The 17,526-nt window shown below is 35.4% G+C and overlaps 1 protein-coding gene, 1 non-coding gene and 1 pseudogene across 13 annotated transcripts in view; 1 reads left to right on the top strand and 2 right to left on the bottom strand.

The window, feature by feature from the left end:
• Exoc6b (exocyst complex component 6B) overlaps positions 1–17,526 on the bottom strand; it is a 721,832-nt gene that overhangs the window by 553,211 nt on the left and 151,095 nt on the right. The window lies entirely within an intron of this gene.
• Positions 624–17,525, bottom strand: LOC147827098 (ragulator complex protein LAMTOR4 pseudogene; annotated as a pseudogene). Its single transcript, XR_015452924.1, has one exon. The product of XR_015452924.1 is annotated as a ragulator complex protein LAMTOR4 pseudogene (transcript).
• LOC147827099 (U2 spliceosomal RNA) lies at positions 3,392–3,583 on the top strand. Its single transcript, XR_015452957.1, has one exon. It is a non-coding gene; the product is annotated as a U2 spliceosomal RNA (small nuclear RNA).

The raw sequence follows: 17,526 nt of genomic DNA, 5'->3' as shown, positions 1-17,526 counted from the left end.
ATATACTCCTCAGGAAAAACTTCTAGCCTGAATTAGTTTTCACTGTGCATTAAGATAAATCCAGTATTAAATTTTAAAGATATCATCAATAAGCTAAATCTCAAAATATTTTTTAGTTTTTATTAGTGTATGTTTGCATTGCATAATGATTACATTACTTTTGAGGAGTTGATACATGAAACATAACACATCTCATTCTTTTTTCATTCCCTTTTCCTCCTCTCCCTCCCCACTCCTTCCATCTCTTCCCTTTCCCATTTGAAAAGGATCAAATTATTACAAATTAATATATGCTTTAAAATACTAGTAAATTATAATCAAAAAATATTTTATCTAAAGAATGTATTAAACTTAAAATAGATACCAGCTAAGGAATAAAGGAACTTTTAAAAAGGTCATCTCAATGCCAAAAATATTCAACCTATAAAATGAAGTACCCTGGTACAGACTTTCAGCTAAAGCAGAAGGAAGCACCTGTCAAATCTTCTACCCAGTATTTCATTCAAATTCATGACAAAACTATCTAAGATGCCCATTTCAGGGCTCTAGAAATTGACCAAAGAAGAACAACAAATCAAGAAATGTTTATTCATGAAAATTGCTCATGGTGGGGCTCTACAATATTCTTTTTTTTTTCACATCAGATTGATGTTTATTAGGGGGGAGGAGGGGAGGAAAAGGGGGATCCCCTTGCACAAGCTGTCTTTAACACAGCACAAAATCCTCAAGTCTCCACTCTTCAGGTAAAGGTGGACAGCTGTAAGGCCCTGGTTCCAGTAGCAAGCCAAACAAAAGCTGGGGAGGAGGCACATGTATGCCTCCTCATCACAGAGACCCAGAGACCCAGGCCACTTCTCCAACCCTGGTCCTCTGGCAGGCTCACACATCAATGGGTTCCCGGCCTCAGTTCTGCCTCTTCACCACAAACACCCTCTGTCTTGTCACAGTCATCAGCAGCGTGTGTTCTCCAAAGACCACAGATAGGCGCTTGAAGGGGACATTCATGCTGTGGTGCAGCCGGAAGCCACAAGCTGTACTGACCAGCTCAGAGATGGCACTGGCTGCCTGCTCATCATTCTTGAGATCCCCAGACGATGCCAACACTGAACCTTCACTAAGCACCAGGTAGCCCAGCTGGTCTGGGATTCACTCCAAGCTCTGGGTCAGTGCAGAAGTCATTGCGGCCTTAGAATCCAGTGGAGCTCTGCACCAAATAGTACAATATTCTTTCCTGGGCCTACTTCCAGTAACACACACACACACACACACACACACACACACACACCCCAAATCCCTTGCCTCTGGTCACTGTTCATGGCTAGTCATGAAAACCAACAACTTCACTGACATTAGGGAAAAACATAATTTGGAGCAGAGGGTGATCATTACTAAAACTGATAAACACAATAACAACAAAAAAATAAAAATAAAAATGTGAATAGGAAAAGCCTTCAGCTCTACTGGCCTAAAGTTGTAGCTGGACTGTGACAAATGGCAGACTGGAGGACTAACCAGAAATTTAATAGGAAGGTCACAGAATTAAAGATCTATGAAGAATTTGATGTGCTTTCTGCCTGTGCCTAACTGACTGAGAAAATTTCATACAATCAGGGGACACTTAGAAGGACCTTAGCACTCCACTCAGCCCTGGCTGACCAGAAGGCTACAGAAACACACAGGAGACTAAGAAGGCCTGGCAGAAGGTAAAACTTCAGGCAGACTTGGAAACTGCCTAAATTTTTAATGTACTCCCTAATCCACATACAAATCAACTGGCAAAGAGTAGAAACTTTACTGGCTCAAGTTTCATTAGTTGATGAGTATCCTTCAAAAAATGAAAATGAACTTCCAAGCATAGTGGTGTACACTTGTAATCCTAGTACTTGGGAGGCTGAGTCAGGAGAATCACAAGTTCTAAGCCCAGCCTGGACTACACAGCAAGTTCAAGGCCAGCCTCCTGGATTTCTTAAGACCCTATGAAGAAAGAAAAGAAGGAAGAAAGGAGGAAAGAAATGACATAATTTCTTGCCAGTCAACCTATCTTACAAGAAACTCTAGAGGAAGCCTGAAAGAAATGACAGCAGATGGTGATCTGAATTCACACACATACACACACACACACACACACACACACACATGCACACACTGAAAAGCATAGGATATAATAAATATATCCTAAATATGAAAGAGTAAATAAACACTTTTCTCTTTTCTTAATTTCTTTAAAGAATAATATTTTTTAAAGCAACAATTCTAATACTGTAATTTGGATTTATAAAATACATGGATGCATCAAGAAATTAAATAATAACTAATGCTGGCGAGGCTGTGGGGAAAAAGGAAACCTTCTACATTGTTGGTGGGAATGTAAACCAGTTACAAACACTATGGAAATCAGTATGGAAATTTCTCAAAAAAACTACAATTAAAAATTCCATTTGGCCCAGATATTTCCCTTCTCAGTATCTTCCAGAAAGAGTTAAAGATATCACCTTACAGTGATAAATTCACACCAATGTTTACAGCAGCACAACTCATAATAGGTAAATCTTGGAAGCAGCTTATATGTCCATTAACAGAAGAATCAGTAAAGAAAATGTGGTACTAATACACAATGGAGTACTACTCTGCCATAAAGAAAAATAAACTGGAGTCATGTATGGGAAAATGGATGCAACTTGAGACCATAATATGTTATGTGAAATATATCAGACACACAAGTTTAAATATCACATAACTTCTCTTACATGAAAAACCTTAAGTATAAGTAATTTAAAAAGCAAAACAAAAGATAATAGGAAACAGGGAGACAGATCTTTTGCACATGGGAAGGGAATCTAGAAATGGAGGGAGGAATCAGGAGGGAAAAGAAAAGGAAACAAGATAAATTAAGACATGTTATATACATGTACTAACTCCTTCACAATGAATGTAATCATCATGGACTATAAACATATACTAATTTTTCTTAAAAAGTGATGTCTACACTTGCTAAATGTCTTTTTTAAAAAAGAAAATATATTTTTAAGAAACTCATTCAGCTCAGTGGTATTTGCAATTTTCAAGATACAAAAGGTAGACAGAAAAGGAAAAGGAGGAGAAGTAGAAACAAAGAAAACCCACAGAAAAACAAAATAGGACCAGTATGTAGAGGGTATGCAAAAAAAAAAAAAAAATTATCACTCTACTGCCAAAGATTTCTTAAAATATGTGTATTATTGTCAGTATTTTCAATAAATGGGAATTCACAGCCTGCTGGTAAACAAATTTTCAATAAAAAATGTTAGTGAAAACCACTACCCTAAACATGATATATCCACGTATAAAAATAACAATGAAATAGCAAAATATTTGCAATATCACTGAATGAAAATTACTTCAAAAAACACTTATTGCTTCTCAGCCTCTCAGCTAAGATAAGAGTACAGTATTTGTTCTTATTAGTTTCATGTCTGATACATCCTCTATCTAAGAACAATATATCAAATGGATTTTGGGAGCAGGGAGACAAAATGGGAGCTTGCCCCATCCATTCCATGCATCAACCTGGTACTCTAGTATCTCCAGGGATGGCACAACAATTAAAAAAAAAATACATCTTTCAAGTATAATCGTAACATTTCTAAAATTATAAATATACATGCATAAATTATAAATATATGATCACTGAGTACACATAAGTACATAGAAATGACTATAAAACATATGCAAAAGTGTTGGCCGTGACTTTTTTCTCTAAATGACAATAATATAAGTGATGACTTTCTTTGTGTTTTAATGCCCTAATTTCCACATTTCCCATGAAATATTTAGTACAAGAAAGCCCTATTTCCATCTCTATAAATAAAAACGACTTATAGCTCTAGTTTGGACTTAAGGGAATGATTTTCACAGCAGATACTTCAGCTCATTTTGCTCCAATGCACTTAGTATCACAAACACAAAGTCTAAAGACTGGTTTGTTTTATTTCTTTTTATGACTTCTCTCATGTGTTCCAAGAATCAAAATCTTAGTCCAAATAAATGAAGAGAAGAAAGGTTTAGTCCTTCTAAACTTAGAAATAAAAGTACAAATACAGTTAAATCTGAAAGTTTTTATTAAAATTTTACAGACTCAAAAACAGTACAATTCACATGGTTAAGTGTAAACAGAATGGTGTTTATACTACAATTAGGTATGAAGAGTTATGTGTAATAAAATGCAATTCCTCTAGAGAGAAACTTTAGAATGGACAGAAAGCCAGAAATTAAGCCAAAAAGATAAACATACTTTGGGGTTCAGTTATATTTTGGAACATTGTTTATAGAATGAGAAAAATCTAACAATGTTGCCTGCAGACACAGGCACACTCACTGATGAGACACATGGCTCGTGCTGAAAACATCTGGTCTGTCAAATAGCTCCACATTTTTCAAAGCTAATTAGTACAAAACTCAGTGATTCCTGGCAACAAAGAATGTTACCTTCTTTTCCCCATTATCCCTTCCCTAGCATATTCAAGTTCCAACCATAGTAAATCAATAAGATTATTCAAATATATAGTTTTTCCATATCAATGACAGATAAATAATGATACCAAATTGAACACCTATATAACAGGTACCAAAAAAAAATCTATTTCTAGTGGCCACGGAATTCCCAACAAGATTTTGACATTACTTTTGAAAACTTCCAAACCTTATTATAACTGAATCAAAAGCCAAATTCCTAAGTTTCATTTGCATGTGTGTTCACTCTCTCCACTTCCCTCTTGCAGGACCCCTAAAAAGAGGCAGAAGCAGAAATACAATAAAGGATATATAAAGCAGGGAATAAAAAGGAAGAAGGCAGAAGAAGAGCTGAATAATACCCAAATGGTATAACTAAGGTCCAAATAACTGAGACACTGTTGAATACTATCATAAGACGAGGAATGCTGATTCCAAGCAAATAAAATTTCAGTACTTTTTTGCCATGGCAAGGAACTCTTTCATAATGATGGCTTTTAAAATTATAGTAAGTGGCCCTTGAAAATGACTCACAAGTACCTATACGAATTTTTTTGAAATTCAAGGTATGATAAAATATGAAGTAAAAGCTGTTACCACAAGAAAATATTAGTTCCTTTCATAATCAAAAAGCATCAGTAACAACTACCTAATCCCTTGTCTGTGCTAGAGATGGATGGTGAGGTATCTTTTCTTTGGGAGCACAAATCCCAGTGCTACAATCAGTATTTGTAGTTAAAAAAAAAAAGAGTAAGATTCTAGCCTTAAAGGCATAACAAGGAACAGACATGACCTCCCACTTTATAAACAAGTATAGTACTGACTGACTAAAATACATAAAACTGTTTTCCGTCACTGGACATCAGGCAGAACAGAATTGTGATCTCTGAAAGAAAAGAAACAAACAAGGCAAATTTAATAATCACTTTGGTTATCTACCTGAAGGCAATTTCTAGATAATGGACACAGAGAAACTCCAAACAAGGCTGAGCAGATTTGCTGACTTTGCGAAGAGTCAATATATTATTTCAGGAACACCTAGGTAGCTTGAAGGGAATAATATCTCCCCAAGAAAAAAAAATTACAAAATTCTACAAAAGGTTTGCCTTGAGTCTTTGCTGAGTACTTTACCAGGCTTTTGGACAGTGAAATTCTACACGGATAGGCAAAAAGAAGGAAGAAAGGATGAAATAGAGGAGAAAGGGAGAGACTAAGAGGGAGATGTAAAATGGATATTACAAGGAGCTCAAAGCAGAGAAACGTCCTAACTCTAAACAGCCAAAGTGAAGAGTTCATGAGGCCTGCTAACTTATACAGAGATCAAGTTTTATTTAGTAAAGCTGACTGCCCCTAGAATGAAGGTGGGCCTAGCAGAGCTTTAAGATGGGGATGTGAAGGGATCAAGCGATTTACAAGTTAATTATTTGCCAAAATAAAGCCCAATAGCTCTAAGAAAAAAAAGCCCCCATCAAGATCCAGAAACTCATCAACATAATACCATAACCTCTAGTATTCACTCAAAAATTATCAACATAAGAATTTTAAAAGTGATCTATAGAAAAAAGTCAATCTGCGGAAGCAGATTCAAAAAAGCCAAAAGTGACAAAACTAACAAAGTATATGAAAACAGCTATTAGAATTATGTATGTATATATATGGACACAAAAAATAATGACAAAAATATAAAAATTTTTAAATTGAACTTCTCAGTGTTAAAACTTTATCATCTGAAATGGAAATTTCTCTGACTAGTTATGAAAAGATCAGACAATGCATAAAAAGAGATCAGTGCACTTGAACATAGCAATAAATAATACAGATTAAGACAGGCTAGGGGTAAAAATAGATCTTCAAGTCACCTATGAGACTATATTAATTTGTCCAATAATTGAAGTACCAGAAGGGCAATGGAAAAGGGATAAAAAATATATTGAAAAACAATCTGGACACTTTCCACTTTGTATGAAAATTGCAAACCTACAGATTCATGAAGCTAAACAAACCACAAGCAGGAGAAATACATTCATGCAAACATACACACACACACACTTACACCAAAGTGCAACAAAATCAAATTGTTGAAAATAAATCATAAAGACAAAGGCCTTAAAACTGCTGGGAAAATGGTACATTATGTACACAGAGACAAAGGTAAGACAGTTCATATACCTCACTTCAGAAACTATGTAAGCCAGAATACAAGGAAATTTTTTCTTATGAACTAATGAAATTAAAACCTAGAAATCTATATTCATCAAAAATATTGTTCAAAATGAACATGTACCAGATAATATTTCCTGCCTACAGGGATGGCTATGAATACAGACAATAATAAATATTGACTAAGATGTGCAGAAATTAGAACCCTCGTATGATACTGTTAGGAAAATAAAAAGATGTAGCTGCTCTGTAAAACACTCTGGTAGTTCCACAAAAAGAATTACTATATGACCTAACGATTCTGCTCCTAGGTATATTCCCAAGAGAACTGAAAGAATATACACAAAGACTCATGAATAAATATTTCAGCAGTATTATGCATAAGAGCTAAAAAGTGAAAATAATTGACACAGCCATCAATTGATGAAAAAACAAACAAAATGGAGTATATTCATACAATGCAAGAGTATTCAACCATTAAAAAAAAAAAGTGAAGTAGTGGTACATGGCTGAATGTTGAAAACACTATGCCAAGTGGAAGAAGTCAGACACAAGGCCACATACTATACGATTTCATTCATATGAGATGTTCAGAACCGGCAAATCTGCAGAGACAGAAAGTACATAAGTGGTTGCCCAGATTCAGAGAGAAGAGGAATGAGTGCATGGTTTCTTTAAGGGTAATTGAAATGTCCTAGAATCAAGTAGTGTTCATGGTGGCAGAACCTTGTGAATATTCTAAAAGCCACTCAATTTTACACTTTAAAATTATGAATTTTATGCTCTGTGAATAATAACTCTATTTCTAAAGTGAAGGTGAAATACTGTTTCAAAAAAATTTTATTCCTCAGAGTATTCAAAGGCAGACAACTAATCCAACAAGAAATATTAAAGGACATTCTTCAAGCAGAAAGGATAAGTAATACCAGAGGAAAACTGGGCTAAAAGTGCTTAAATAAGTAAATAAATATAAAATATTTTTTCTTTTATTTTTTAGTTTTTTTAAAAGGTAAAAGATATTCTACAGCAAAAATGGAAATTATTATAGTCATTACATACCACATTTAGAAATAAGATTTATGACAATAATAATACAAAAGAAGGGATGGTAAAATGAAAGTTGTAATTTATACAATAACTACATACACTTCTGGGATATAATGTCATAATCAATAAATGTATACATATAATGGTCAAATCAGACTGATTAGCCTTTCCACTTCAATGAAAGTATAGAGTTATAAGACTCTTCCATTATATGTGATTTGACATAACATTATTTAAAGATCCACAGTAAGCTAAAGATATTCATTGTAATCCTAGAAGCAACCATTAAAAAAATAAAATGAAGAGATGCAGTTTACAAGGCATTAGTGAAGATAAGATGGAATCCTAAAATACAGTCAACTGAATGAAAAAAAGGAACAAAAGACAGGAACAAAGACAGAATACATGAAAAATAAATGAGAAGATACATTTAAACTGATATGCTGGTAACTGCATTAAGTATAAAAGATTCAGAGAAGAATAGGCTTCCGGACTGCAGAAGCACCACTCCCACCACAGAGGAGGACCCTTCTGGGCCACTGGAGCACCACTCCCAGCACAGAGGAGGTGAGCCCTGCAGGCACCAACAGCACGCGCGCGCACATGCACACACACACACACACACACACACACACACACGCTACACCCCACCACCACCACCCCTACCCCTTGTCAAAATGAGAAGACACATAAACAAGTCTCAAAACCAGACTTCCAGATCACCTACAGCAACCCCAAAGGGATGGAACACTCTGATACTCAATTGCCTGAACTCCCTGAACTGGCAACAAAACAGGATCTGGAAAAAATGAAATCAGAAATAATTTCTCAGATAACAGCAGGGACTGTGCTCATAGTGCAAGACATGATTCATAAATCTAGAGAGGAGCTGAGGAACATGATGAAATCCCAACATAGGAAACGAATGGAATCCATAAAACAGATGCAAACAGATTTCCAGGAGATAAAAAACTCCATTGAGAGTCTACACAGCAGAATGAGCCAATGAGAGGACAGAATTTCAGATATGGACAATAAGATTGCAATTGGTGACCAGGAAAAGAGAAATTGCTTCAAAATTGTAAGGGACCACGAGAAATCAATCCAGCAGCTGCTAGATGATGCAAACAAGAATAACATAAGACTGATGCAAGTCAATGAAGAAACAGGAGAAGGGCTGGGGATTTAGCTCAGTGGTTTCGCCACCTGCTGCACAAGCACAAGGACCCAAGTTCGATCCCCAGTACCAAAAAAAAAAAAAAGAAAAGAAAAAAAGAAACAGGAGAGAGTCCAGACGACATAAAAAAATTTTTCACAGAAGTAATGGCCAGAAAAACCTCCCAAGCAGGGGAAAAGAACTTGACATGCAGATAAGGGAAGCATACAGGACTCCAACTACCCTTGATCAAAACAAAAAATCTACACATAGGCATATAATTGTTAAGATTCCAGAAACCCAACAGAAGAACAAAGTTCTACAAGCAATTACACAAAAGAAACAAATCACATACAAAGGAAAGCCCATCAGAATCACAACAGACTTCACAACACAAAACCTCAAGGCAAGAAGAGCTTGGAGGGATGTATTCCAAGCCCTAAAGGAAAACAGCCTCCAACCCAGATTGGTGTACCCTACAAAATTATCTTTCAAAATTGATAGAGAAATAAGATACTTTCATGACAAAGACCACCTTAGGAAGTTCATGAATACCAAACAAGCACTCCAAAAATTTTTAGAATATACCCTAGGAAAAGACAATGAGGATCACAACCCCAAGAAGCACAGCAGAATGAATCCATCGGGTGTGACAAGAAATTAAATGTAAAGTGGGAGAATCCAACAAAAAGAAAAGGTCATGACAATGATAAGTCAATATGCATCAGTTATAACCTTCAATGTTAATGGTCTCAATTCACCAATCAAAAGAAATAGACTTGCAGATCAAGTGGATTTCAAACCAACACTGATTAAGAGAGACAAAGAAAGACACTACATCCCTGTAAAGGGAATAATCCAACAGGAAGAGATGACAACCGTAAATATATGTGCACCAAATGCTAGTGCGCCCAACTATATAAAACAATTCTAACAGACATGAAAAGTCATATGTGCACTAATACAATTGTAGTGGGGGACCTCAATACCCCACTGCCACAAATACATAGATCAACTAGACAAAAAAATAAGTAATGAAATACTAGAACTCAATCAAACTCTTGAACAAATGAAATTAACAGATGTTTACAGAGTGTTCCACCCCACAACATCAGAATACACATTCTTTTCAACTGCACAAGGGTCATTCTCCAAAATAGACCACATACACACTCATAGAACATGTTTAAGTAAGGGCAAAGGAATTGAAGTTATCCTCTGTATATTATCAAACCATAGTGTGATGAAATTGGAGATCAATAACAAAAGAAATCTCAAGAATTTCATAAACACATGGAAATTGAACAACACACTTCTGAATAACCAGTGGGTCACAGGGGAAATTAAAGAAGAAATCAGACAGTTCCTTCAATTAAATGACAATGACAATATAACATATAAGAATCTATGGAACTCAATGAAAGCAGTCTTATGAGGGAAATTCATAGCAGTGAATACTCATACTAGGAAAACAGAGCAAGCCCAATTAAACAACCTGATGCTGAACCTCATCTAGAAAAAGAACAGCAGGACAAACCCAAAGCTCGTACAAGGGAGGAAATTATAAAGATCAGGGCAGAAATCAATTCAATGGAGACTAGGAGAACGATACAAAAAAAAAAAAAAATCAATGAAGTTAAGAGTTGGTTCTTCGAAAGAATAAACAGAATTGACAAACCCTTAGCCAACTTTATCAGAAAAAGGAAAGAAAAGGCCCAAATTCATGCAAATAGGAAAGAAAAGGGTGAAATTACAACAGACCCAGCAGAAATCCAGAGGATCATCAATACCTACCTCAAGAACCTACACACCAAGAAGATGGAAAACAGAAGAAATGGACAGATTACTAGATATGTATGAATTACCAAAGTTGAACAAAGAAGACCTAAAAATTCTAAACAACCCAATATCAATCAAGGAAATTGAAAACATAATTAAAAACTTAACAACTAAGAAAAGCCCAGGTCTTAATGGCTTCACTGCGAATTCTACAAGACATTTAGAGAGGAACTATGGTCACTACTGTTTAAACTCTTCAATGAAATTGAAAAGGAAGCAATACTCCCAAATTCATTCCTGGAGGCAAGCATCACCTTGATCCCCAAAGCAGACAAAGACCCAACCAAAAAAGAAAACTATAGGCCAATCTCACTAATGAACACAGATACAAAAATCCTTAATAAGATACTAGCAAATAGAATGCAGAAGATCATCAAGAAGATCATACACCCTCACCAAGTGGGATTCATCCCAGGGATGCAGGGATGGTTTTATATACGCAAATCAATCAATGTAATACACTATATCAGTAGAGCCAAGGACAAAAACCATATGATCATCTCCATAGATGCAGAAAAAGCATTTGACAAAGTCCAACATGCATTTATGATAAAAACCCTACAAAAAATTGGAATAGATGGTCTCTACCTCAAGCTGATAAAAGCCATCTATGAAAAACCAACAGCCAATATCATACCAAATGGTCAAAAACTGAAATCCTTCACACTAAAATCAGGAACAAGACAAGGATGTCCACTATCACCACTCCTGTTCAAGATACTTTTGGAAACATTAGACACGGCAATTAGACAAGAGAAAGAAATAAAAGGAATAAAGATAGGAAATGAAGAAGTCAAATTGTCATTATTTGCAGATGACATGATACTCTATAGAGAAGACCCCGAGAACTCCACCGAAAGTCTTCTAGACTTAATAACCAAATTCAGTAGAGTAGCTGAATACAAGATCAACACACAAAAATCAATAGCTTTCCTCTACAAGAACAACAGACTCACTGAGACAGAAATAGGGCAAATAATTTCTTTTATAATAGCATCCAAAAAACTGAAATACCTAGGAATTAACCTAACAGAAGAAATCAAAGACCTCTTCTCTGAAAACTATAGCACTCTGAAAAGAGAGATTGAAGATGATATCAGAAAATGGAAAGACATCCCCTGCTCCTGGGTAGGAAGGATCAATATAGTGAAAATGGCCATATTTCCAAAACTGCTATGTAGATTCAATGCAGTCCCAATTGAAATTCCAGCAGCATACTTTAAGGACCTTGAGAAAACAATCCAAAAATTCATTTGGAACAAGAAGAGACCCAGAATAGCAAAAGCAATTCTAGGTAACAGAGACATGGCAGGGGGCATCACAACCCCCAACTTGAAACTATACTATAAAGCTACTGTGATAAAAATAGCATGGTACTGGCAATGAAACAGACCTGAGGACCAGTGGAACAGATTAGAAGATGCAGAAACAACTTCAGACACACTCAGCCACCTCATCTTCGACAAAGGAGCCAAACACCCTCACTGGAGGAAAGATAGCCTCTTTAATAATTGCTGCTTGAAAAATTGGGTTTCAACATGCCAAAGATTAAAACTAGACCTATATCTCTCACCATGCACTAAACTAAAATCGAAATGGATTAAAGATCTAAATATTAAAATAGAAACGCTGAACCGGCTGGAACAGAGGTTAGGTAGAACTCTTGAAGACATCAGTGTAGGAAAAGATTTTATGAACAAAACCTCAGTTGCCCATGAACTAGCACAAACAATCAACAAGTAGGATCTCTTCTTATTAAAAAGCTTCTGCCCAAAGCCGGGGATTTAGCTCAGTGGTTTTGCCACCTGCTGCACAAGCGCAAGGACCCAAGTTCGATCTCTGGTACCACAAAAAAAGAAAAAAAGCTTCTGCACAGCAAGAGAAACCACCAGCAGTGTAAAGAGACAACCCACAATGTGGGAAAAAAATCTTCACCTGCTGTTCCTCAGACAAAGATCTACTATCTAGAATCTATAAAGAACTTTAAAAAATCAGACCTCCCAAATTTAAAGACCCTATCCGAAAATGGGCATCTGAAATGAACAGACATTTCTCACACAAAGAAGCAGAAATAGCAAATAAACATGCAAAAAAATGTTCAACAGCACTGGTCATTGGAGATGCAAATGAAAACAATGCTATGATTCCACCTCACTCCAGAAAGAATGGCTGCTATCATGAAATCAACCAATAACAAATGCTGGCAGGGCTGTGGGGAAAGAGGAACACTGCTCCACTGCTGGTGGGAGTGTAGACTGGTGCAACCACTGTGGAAATCAGTATGGAGATACCTCAAAGAACTAGGACTGGAAGTCCCATTTGACCAAGCTATTCCCCTGCTGGGTATCTTCCCAAAAGAATTAAAAGAATCATACCACAGTGATATATGTGCGCCCATGTTCATAGCGGCTCAATTTGTAATAGCTAAAACTTGGAAGCAGTCCAATTGCCCATCAACTGGAGACTGGATAAAGAAAATGTCGTTTTTTAATAAAATGGAGTACTACTCAGCCATAAAAATGAGAAATTAGAGACATTTATAGCAAAATGGATGAACACTGAGGCAATACTCTTAAGTGAAATAAATAGGACACACATGTAAATACCGAATAGTTTCTCTGGTGTGAGAAACTGAAAGTGTAAATAAGGGCTAAAAGGTATAATAGATAATGTGAAATAGGAAGAAAAGGGGCAAAGGAGAAGGGGAAGTGGGAGAGGTAGGGGAAAGGAAAGAATGGAATGGAATTAATATCAGAAAATGAAAAAAAGGAAACAAAGTCTTTGTAAATAGTGAGGGATGGTGGGGTTGAAGGGAGGGCAGGGGAAGGGGGAAAAATCAGAACCAAGAGAGATTATGTAAAGGGGCAAATTTCCAATGATGAATGTCATTATATTGTATACCTAAAATGTACCAATGTAATAAATTTTTTTGTAAAGTATAAAAGATTCGAACAATTGAAAAGCAGTGACTGGCACATGAGTCCAATTTTTTACATCAAGGTCATAAAATAACAGACCTATAATCTTCAAAAGTGACAAGGTCATAAAAGTTAAGGAGATACTGAAGAGAATTCCAGACTCAAAAAGACTAAAGAAACATGACAACTAAATGCAGCATGTGATTTTAACCGGATTCCTTTTTTTTTTTTTTTCTGGTACCGGGGATTGAACTCAGGTCCTTGCGCTTGCGCAGCAGGTGGCGAAACCACTGAGCTAAATCCCCCGCCCTCAACCGAATTCTTTAGCTATAAGGAACACAATTAAGACAACTAGCAAAACGAATTCAGTATGAGGATTAGATGCTAGTAATATATCAGTGTTAATTTCCATATTCTATTACAATGTTGTTGCAAAGGAAAATATAGGAAATCAGACTAAAGTATAGTATTAGGGATGACAGTATATCATGTTAGCATCTTATTTTCAACTGATTCAGAAAAAAAATACTGAATTTGTGAATTCTTAAAAATAATTTTTAATTAATAAAATAAATTTGACTATATCAAAACTGCTATACACCAAAAAATACTAACTCTACAAAGCTAATAAATAAGCTATAGGTAGGAAGACTATGTTTGTAGCATATGGACAGAAAAAAGCATATAAAATAAATAATCCCTATGAATAAAAAAATAACAGAAAAATATACAAAGTATATCAAATAAAACTTCAATGTCCAAAACCATTTTGATTATAGTACTATAACCAAAGAAATAAAAAAAGTATCTGTGATCTATCATTTTATAATCATCACACTGGCAAAAACAAAAAAAAATTGGCAATAAAGATATTACCAAGATGGGCCAGGGATTTAGCTCAGTGGTTCTGGTGCCTACCTCGCAAGCACAAGGTCCCAAGTTTGATCCCGGGTACCAAAAAAAAAAAGCAAGATATTACCAAGAGATGAAATAATAGGACCTCACATAAAATGCTAGTAGTGATATACATGGTTAAACCACTTTGGAAAACAATATCTAAAGATGGAAGACCTCACAGCCTTTCTTTGATTCAACTGATTGTCTTCTAGGTATGAACCCTGAACCAATAGAATCTGCATGGCCTGTGGCTTGTAAAAAATGCAGAACCTCAGGAGCAACCCCAGATCTGCTCAGCTAGAATTTATATTCAACAAATCCCATGTGATCCATACACCACACAGCAGCATTTGAGGAACACTATCAAGACACTTTAAATGTGAGTCCAAAGAGACATGAACAAGGATTTTTTTTCCAAAAATATTTATTGCACCATTGTCTGTACAGTAAACAACTGGAATCATACCAAATGCCCCTCCTAGTACCAGTCGGGATATTTATCCTATAGTAACAACCCCAAAAGTCTCAATGACCTTAAAATAACAGTCTAAAACTTAATAAGTTGGCAGGGAAGCTCTCAGTAAAGGTACTCAAGGACTCAGCTATCTTAAATATTGCCATTTATCATAACCAGGGGAAAATAAAGAATTCTGAAAGGACTTGCATTGGAAATAAAATGCTAAGCTCAAAAGTGACATACATTACCTCTACTCACATCTTATCAGTCAAAAACAGTCACAGAAACCAACCTACACAAAGGGAGTCCAAGAAATATAATACTACCTGGTACCAGAAAAAGGCTGAGCTAAAAATACTGGTAAATAGCACTTATGATAAATAAGCACTGGACCTGGGAGAGAAAGTATGGATTATTCACATAGTGAACAACCACACAGTGATTAAAATGAGTGTACTAAATCTATACATATAAAGAAAAGCTCTCCATTAATATGAAAGTCCCATAAAGTCAGATATTTTTTATGTCTTGCTCATTACTATATCCTCAGCATCAAGAGTAACACCTAAAATAAACTAGAACATAATTCATTTTTGTTGAGTGAATAAATGGATCTCAAAAGACAGAACTGAGAATCATCTACATAACAATAAGATAGTATGTGATTTATAGACATTTAAAACACAGACAAGGACAGTCACAAAATTTATGATAGCAGTTTCCTCAGGCAAGTAAGGAAAAGTATAGACCAAGGAAGAGGACACAAATTTTATTGGTAATTTTTTGAAATATGATAACCAGACATAGTGGTACATACCTGTAATCCAAGCTAGGAGGATGAGGCAGGAGGACTACAACTTTAAGGCTAACCTGGGCAACTTAGCAAGATTCTGTCTCAAAATAAAAAAGGCAGAGCACTCCTAGGTTCAATCCCTAGTATATATGTATGAAATATCTGTGTGTTATCTGTTCATATGTATTTAGGCTATATATGTTTACATATATATGTATATATGTTCACACACATATATATTTATACATATGTGTGTTTACAAATATATGGATCACAACTGGAAAGTCATTAATCTCACTGTAATTCAGACAAGTAGGTACACACATGCTTTTCTCTGTAATTTAAGAACTTTACTAAAAGGTTATTACATTCATAATTCATTAAACATTATATCCCTTAGTATTCTACCATATGTAAGAATATGTAAGCATATTCTCCCAGAGAGAAGAAGAAAGTCTGACAGACAATTCAAAGAAACAAAAAAATGTGATGCCTCATGCATTAGCTTCAAAATTCTTAAAAATTCAGACATTTTATCTACAATACTTCTTTCAGTTATTTCAATTTTAAATACATTTTAATATTAAAATGTTCAATAACACTTCAACATGACAATTCAATATTAAATACATTTTAGCTGCATACCTTTTCCCTCAAAACTCAGTAAAACTAGCATTGTAGGAAGATGTATTCTGTTCTTACTACTCTTCCACATGGCCACATACTGCAGAATGCCCAGGGCAGAAAAAGAAAGGATGCTTACTATAGTCTGGGAATAAAAGTGAAAGTCAATATAGAGTCTCCTCTGGAATAAAACTAGAAGAAACACTACACAGGAGAAGAATCCTCTGAATTTGACACTGACCATTCCTTTGTGATGGTTACTTTTATGTGTCAACTTGAGTAGGCTACAGTACTCAGATATTTGGTAAAACATTTTTGTACAAGTTTCTGTGAAGCTAATTGTTGGACAAGATTAAATCAATACACCATGAGTTCAGAAGACTATTCTCCATAATGTGGGTGGCCCTTGTTCAATCACAGTTGAAGACCTGAGTAAAAAGTGGCTGAACTCCTGAATTCTACCAGAAGACTGCCTTCAGACTCAAGCTGTAATACTGCCTCCCCTGCACATTCTGGACTTACTAACCTCCATAATTGTGTAAGCCAATCACATAAAATAAATATTTCCCCAAACAGACAGACGAGCAAACACATTCGTGTGCATGCACACACACAAGCACAATATCCTACTGGTTGTTTTGCTAGAGAAGCCTAATACACTCCTACACCAGAAGCAGTGACTATTTTTTCTATGACAATACTAAACCATAACATATTTTTCAAATTATCACTAAAATACACTTGATCTTAGCCAAAAGGCTGAGAAGCGATAAATTATCACTAAAATAATTATATGCTTTTCCCCCTAACAGACTAGGACTTCTAAAAATCAACTATGAGTATTATTTTTTATTAAACATAATACATGACCAGTAGTACACAACTCTAGGATAAATCAATAATTAAGTACACATAAGGCTAAAGAAGATGTTATAAATTTAATTATGCTTTAAAAAGTAATACCAAATATGAACCTTAAAAGTATTCTAGGGCTGAGGATGTGGCTCAGTGGTGAAGTACTTACCTAGTATGCTCCAGGCCCTAGATTTAATCCCCAGAATTCCACTCTCGCCTCCAAAAAAAGTAATCTAAAAACAAATTTAGACTACTAAAAGCAAATTTAGACAATAACTTTTCAATAAAAATT

Source organism: Heterocephalus glaber, unplaced genomic scaffold (assembly GCF_053883595.1).
Source record: "Heterocephalus glaber isolate CG9 unplaced genomic scaffold, H.glaber_assembly_v1.0 deba00001456, whole genome shotgun sequence".
Lineage (NCBI taxonomy): Eukaryota > Metazoa > Chordata > Mammalia > Rodentia > Bathyergidae > Heterocephalus > Heterocephalus glaber.
This window is presented reverse-complemented; position numbering and strand designations above follow the sequence as displayed.